The following is a 6,885-nucleotide window of genomic DNA, read 5'->3' as shown; positions in this document are numbered from 1 at the left end:
AAATTAAACTATTTAAATACTAGAGGAAAGCAGGGAAATGTTTTCTATAATCTAGGGGTGGGGATGCTATTATAAGCAATTAAAACCTCAGAAACCATAAACTAAATGATATACTGAAATTGACTACAGAAAAAATAGAAACAAACACTTTGTCGTGGCAAAATCACACTACAAACAAAATTAAATGCCAGACTGGAGGAAATATTTGCAACCTGTTTGCAGATAAATGGGTAAAAATCCTTACTATACAACAGTTTTACAATGGAACAAAATTTTACTGAACACAATTTTATTCTTATAAATCATTGTGCAAATGATTGATGAATATTCCATAGAAAACTGAGAAAAGGCTACGAATAAGCATTTCACAGACGCAGAATACAAATATCTAGTAAAATTATTAATAATGTAAAATGCAAACTATAATGAGATTGTATTTGTTTGTTTGTTTGTGCCAATATTAAATGTTTTGAAGAGTAAGAACATTTGCTTTAGGAAATGGTCACTCTCCAATTGTTCTCTGGGGTTCAAATTTTAATATCTCTTCCTAAAAGTGCTTTTTATTGAAGAATAATGCACATAATCAATAGTATTTAAAACTGAAATGTCCTTCTTCATAAAGTATCATCAAGCAAGCATTTGTGTAACTACCATAAAGCCAGGGAATAAGTAGCCAGCATCATAAAAGCCCACTTTCTGGCACTTTTTGAGGTAACTAGTATTCTAATTTCTGATACCATAGTTTAGTTTTACCCATCTTTGAGTTTTATATAAGCAGGCTTATTCTTTTATATGTGCCTTGTTTTGCTCAATATTACGTTTGTGAGACTTGCTTTTGCCATCACATGTAAGTGCAATCCTAATGTGTTTATTGTTGATTAAAATATCACTCTATAAATATACACAATTTACCATTCTAGCCCTAACATTTGAGGTGTTTTTAGTTTTTTGGCCATTATGTGTAAGGATGCTGTGGACATTCTTGTATATGTATTTGTGTCTCTATACAAAGCAATTTTGTCCAGTTTATACCTAGGACTGGAAGTGCTTACTCATAGGGAATGACTATGTTCAACTTTATTGCATAATGCCAGACTGTTTCCCAAAGTTGCTGTACTAATTTACATTCCTACCAGCAATGCATAAGCATTCAAGGTGCTCCACAATATTATCAACACTCGATAATAATGCTCTTCTTAACTTTAACCATTTTGGAATGTGTAGAGCTTTAGTTTTCATTTTCCTTATGACTAATGAAATTTAGCACCTTTTCAAATGTGTATTAGTCACCTGAATTAGTTTTATAGATGAGGGCCTGTACAAATACAGCAAGTCCTCAAATAACATTGTTTTATAATAACCTTAAGAGAAAAAAAAGTCAATTCCCAGCTAGGGCCACTGTCTATGTGGAGTTGACATGTTCTCCCCATGTCTGCACGCATTTTGTCCAGGTCCTCCAGTTTCCTCCCACATCTCAAAGATGTGCACGTTAGGTGAATTGGTGGTCTAAAGTGTCCCAGTCTGAGTGAATGTGGACGTGGGTGTGAGTGTGCCCTGTGATGGGATGGTGTCCTGTCCAGGATGCATTTCCACTTGCACCCTGAGCCCCTGGAGAGGCTCCAGCACTTGAGACTCTGAACTGGAATAAGTGAATGAAGTTATCTTGTTTTTATCAATCTTTCTTAAATGTAGGTGTAACTCACATGTATTTCAATGTTTAATATTAAATGTATTTTGGTCTTTTTTTAGAAGTTTGGTGATTTTTTGTGACCAGTAATATGCCAGGAACTTAACTCTTACTTATATCAATTCACCTATGGTAAAATTGGTTTTATGTTTTTATGTTTTGCTTAAAGTCACAGCTTCCATGAACCTATCAAAGACGTTAAGTGAGGGCTTATTATATCTTGTTCATTTTGTATTGTCTGTATTTTTCTTACTGAATTATAGGAGCTCATCATGTATTCTGTATACAAGCCCTTTGTCTTAACACTGTTGCAAATATCTTCTCCCATTCTGTGGTTCTTTTTCTACTCTTTTAATGCTTTTAATGTATCTCTACATAAAAATTCTTAGTTGTTTTTTTTTTGGTTTTTTGTTTTTTTTTTCTTTGAGGCTCTCAGTCTGTCACTCTGGCTCTAGTGCAGTGGTGTGATCTTGGCTCACTTCAGCCTCAACCTCCTAGGCTCAAATGATCCTCTTGCCTCAGCTTCCCCATTAACTTAGAATATAGGTATGTGCCACCATGTCTGGCTAAGTTTTTTAATTTTTTGAAGAGATAGGGTCTTTCTATGTTGCCCAGGTTGGACTTGAACTTCTCAGCTCAAACAGTCCTCCTGCCTTGGTCTCCAAAAGTGCTGGAAATACAGACATGAGCCAACTTGTCTCATCTTAGTTTTAATATAATAAAAATATTTTCTCATTTACTCCATGCTTTTTGTATCTTGCTTAAGAAATCTTTTCCTGTCTCAGGTCTTGAAGGTAATCTGTATTATCCTTTAAAACTGAGCTGTCTAATACATGAGCAACTAGCTGCATGTAACTTCTATTAATGACTCGAAGTTAGGTTCATTGAAATAAAATAAAATGAAAAGTTCAGTTCCTTGTTCATATTAGCCATGTTTTCAAGGGCTCCATAGTCACAGGTTTAGAACATTTTCATCATTGTAGAAAATTATACTGGTCAGATATAATAATTTGCAGAGCAATTTATACAGTAGAATCCTATTTTTAAAAAAGCAAGCATCAAAACCACTACACTATCTGCATGTGTCCGAATTTGTATATGTATATAAGAAGTCTGGAAATAGGTACATCAAATGCTAACTAACAGCAAATTGTAAGGCTTTGCGTGACCCATAGAAGCAAATAATAAGCAAACACATTGCAATATCTGTCTGAATGAGAGTTTAAAATGTACATATCTTGGTTAATGAAAAATACATTAGAAAGTTTTTTACTAAAAAAACACAAAATGTAGTAATTTGTATTTTTTAATTAGAAATATCAGTTTGCAGTTGCACACAATTGTCTCAGTGTGTATTGTTCAGGTCCAAGGGTGTCATTTACACAAACAATAAAGAGGGCTGTCCAATGCTGTCAATGAGAAATCATATATCTGGAAAGAAAGGCCTTTCTCAGGTCTGCTGCCAAAGTAGCCCGGAGGCAGGTTTCGTCTTGTCCCCAATACACATGTGGGACAGCCTGAGGGTTATATTTGGTGTTTAATGTTATTTTCCATTAAAAGGAAATCGAGATCCTTGGAGAATGGCTGACTCAACATCTTGGGGCTTGAAAAAGTCAACCTGGGAGTAGAACATCTTGTTTTTGCCAGAACATGAGGATCCTATGAGAAAATCCCTGAGTATTTCTTTTAGGAGCAGGCATGCACCAAGTTGGTAGCAATTCCATCAAAAAGCCTAAAACCAAATGACATTTAATAAAATGCATTGGATGATAGCTACAAAACAAAAACAAGAATATAATGATACGTGATTGTTCTTGTTAATGATAATGCCTATGGGATAGTTGATATAGGAGAGTGAGTGTTGTTCCTATGAAGTATACATTGAATTTTTCTTTACCTATGTAGGCAAGAACAGGTAGATTAAGGAATTATGAACAAACAAGATATTTCTGGGAAAAGAAGAGATTTTATTAAGAATGAGAAGGACAGGAGAATACCAGGTGTTTCCATAGAGTGTGTCAATGTGACGGACAAGCAGAAGGAGAAAGCAGACTCCTCTGACTGGATTCTCATCTCTTGAATTAAAAAACCCTAGATAAGCCTTCTAATAATATGTGATTAAAGCATACCCATGTTTCCAAAAATGCTAACAAACTGTATCGAAATTGTGAATAAATTTGAGAGGAAAATGAGTTTTGCAATACAGGCCAGGGAGAAAAAAAAAATCTAAAATTTTGTCTATGTTTTGTTTGAAGACATGAGCTTGAAAATTCCATTTATAAGAGAGGTTTTATTGGAAAAAGAGGGTGTTTTTGACAGTCTATCTAGATTTGAGAGACCCTGGAAGACACAAGCAAGTCTCATGCCATGACCAGGGATCAGTCAATTAGGTCAGAACCTATCATCTTAGCAGGTTTGTGTGAGTTAGTATTTTCTTTTGAGTCTGGCAAGATCATTGGAATTCTGTGGAAGTATAAAATGACCATAAAAAAGGTGAATAAATGAATTGAACGCACAGTATTGTCACTTATGTATCAGGGTAAGTAAAAAGTATAGAAACAAATTTTGAAACCATTCTGATACTCTGTTTTCAAAGTGATTGAACAACTAAAAGAGGTTGATAAATTAGACTCTTGATTATACTGAGATGGTTTAGAGAATTTGATTAATTACATTTAAATCAAGTTTTAAATATTTAAGATAATTCATGAAATGTAGAAACAAATATTTGTGATGTTTGAATGTTTAGAAACATTGTGTTAAGTAGATTTACAGATTTTAATAAACCAAATGTTAAATAAAGAAGCACAAGCCAGGCTCAGTGGTTCACGCCTGTAATCCCAGCACTTTGGGAGGCCAAGGCGGGCAGATCACCTGAGGTCAACAGTTTGAGAGCAGCCTGGCGAACATGGCGAAACCCCATCTCTACTAAAAGTACAAAAATTAGCCAGGCGTGGTGGTGGGTGCCTGTAATCCCAGCTACTCAGGAGGCTGAGGCAGGAGAATCCCTTGAACTAGGGAGATGGAGTTTGCAGTGAGCCAAGATGGTGCCACTGTACTCCAGCCTGGGCGACAAAAGCAAGACGCTGTTTCAAAAAAAAAAAAAAAAAAAAGAAGCACAAATTAAAGTATTTTTCATGTCCAGCCTTGGTGTATTCATAAAACAAAAGCTTACTTGTGACCAAACAAAAGTACAGTTAAGAGATATTTGGAGGGAGTCTCTTTGTGGTGATGAGACAGTTTTTTATCCCAATTATGGTGGTGGTTACTTGCATCTACATGTAGGAGGCAATTTCATATTATTATACACTCCCCAAATATAAATAAATAAATTTTAATTAATCAATTATTATTTATTTATTTTTTGACACTGAGTCTCCCTTTATTGCCCAGGCTTGAGTGCAGTGGCATGATCTTGGCTCACTGCAAACTCCGTCTCCCAGGTTCAAGTGATTCTCCTGCCTCAGCCTCCTCAGTAGCTGGGATCACAGGTACCCGCCACCACTCCTGGCTCATTTTTGTACTTTTAGTAGAGACAGGATTTTGCCATTTTGGCCAGGCTGGTCACAAACTCCTGACCTTGGATGATCTGCCCCCTAGGCCTCCCAAAGTGCTGGAATTACAGGCGTGAACCACTGTGCCTGGCCAACAAAGAGTTTTTAAAGAGAACTTGTAAAACCTGAAGAAATCCAAATAATGTCGGTGCCTAAGTTAATAGTATTATATTAATGCTAATGTCCTGATTTTGACATGTACTATGGTTATGCAAAATGTTGATATTGAGGGAAGCTGGGTGAAGGGCACATGAAAATTCTGTACTATTTTTGAAACTTCTTGTGAATCTTAAACTATTTCAAAACAAAAATATAAAAAATATACAGAGATATTCATAATTTCATAAAGAAAAGGCATGGGCTGTTCTAGTGGTGCAAGCACGTGCGTCCCTTTGCCTCATTTGGATGCTCTGCCTGTGATCTCAGGTATTGGCAAGACATCAGATAGATCTTGCTGAGTTGGCTAGTCTAGCTTTGTTATTTGTTATTGCTATTAAGACTATTGTAGGATTTAATGCAATAGGAAACAGCTATAAGCATAAATACTACAAAACGGTCATCTATGTTTATATGCGGCAATTTTGCCCTTTGAATGGTGCCTCCTTAAAAATTAATCTTCAGGCATCTTCCTAGATCATGTCTTTCCACATAAAAGCTTTTTGCTATTAAAGTTGCCACACTCCCATTTAAAACCACCCATTTCTTCTCCTTGCACTTAGAAAGCAAACGAAGCTCCATACAATGCTTCAATGACCTATAAAATCTGCCTACTGTTGACATTTGTAATCTCGTGTTGTGCACTCCCCCTCTTCCTCACAGCATCATGGATACAGCGGCCTCTTTGATGTAGCTAGAACATACTCAGCGCGCCCCTGCCTAAAGGGCTCTGCATTTGCCGCTCCCTTTCCCATGCAGTCACACACTATCTAAAATGACCTCACTTGTCACTCCCTGTCTCATCAACTAATATTATTTTCTATATCAATGTATTTATTTTTTTCTCCCTGTCTTAATTCAGAGCCTAGCATATAATTGTTGCTCAATAGACATTTTTTTTGAATAAATGCATGCATGCATGAATGAATGAATGAATGCTCCTATTAATGGTGCTTATTCTGGGAAATATGATTGAGAGTGAGAGACTCATTCTACTTCTTACACCCCAGGGCAATCTGATATTCTTATACCAAGTATAAGCTAATTTTGCAACCGAATTTTTTAAAAACACATGCACATACACGTTTGTACTTAGAATAGATGACTACAAAGGTAATTTCCATCTTCAGCATTTTATGTTATGCTTTCCAAATTATTCTCTTAAGATATAAGGAAGAAGTATAGCACAGTTTAAATGGTAAGGTGTCAAGACAGAATCAATGTATTCCATTTTTCAATTATGAATTACTGCAAAAACATGAATCAATGTCAGCATCTAAGAGCCTTCCAGATCTCCCTTAATATAGAGATTAATGTGTACACCTGTGTTCTCACCCTTAATTCCTATAAAGATTAGGTCAAGAACATCAATTCTCTCTGGCCACCGATCAGACTTTGGAGAAAACAGGCAATATCATGTTGGAGGGTGGAAGTGGGCGGTGAGGCAGTGTGACGAATGTTTGCAGATGGATTCTCCCCTTCTCCATC

Source organism: Macaca mulatta, chromosome 3, assembly GCF_049350105.2.
Source record: "Macaca mulatta isolate MMU2019108-1 chromosome 3, T2T-MMU8v2.0, whole genome shotgun sequence".
NCBI lineage: Eukaryota > Metazoa > Chordata > Mammalia > Primates > Cercopithecidae > Macaca > Macaca mulatta.
Note: the sequence above shows the minus strand (reverse complement) of the source record.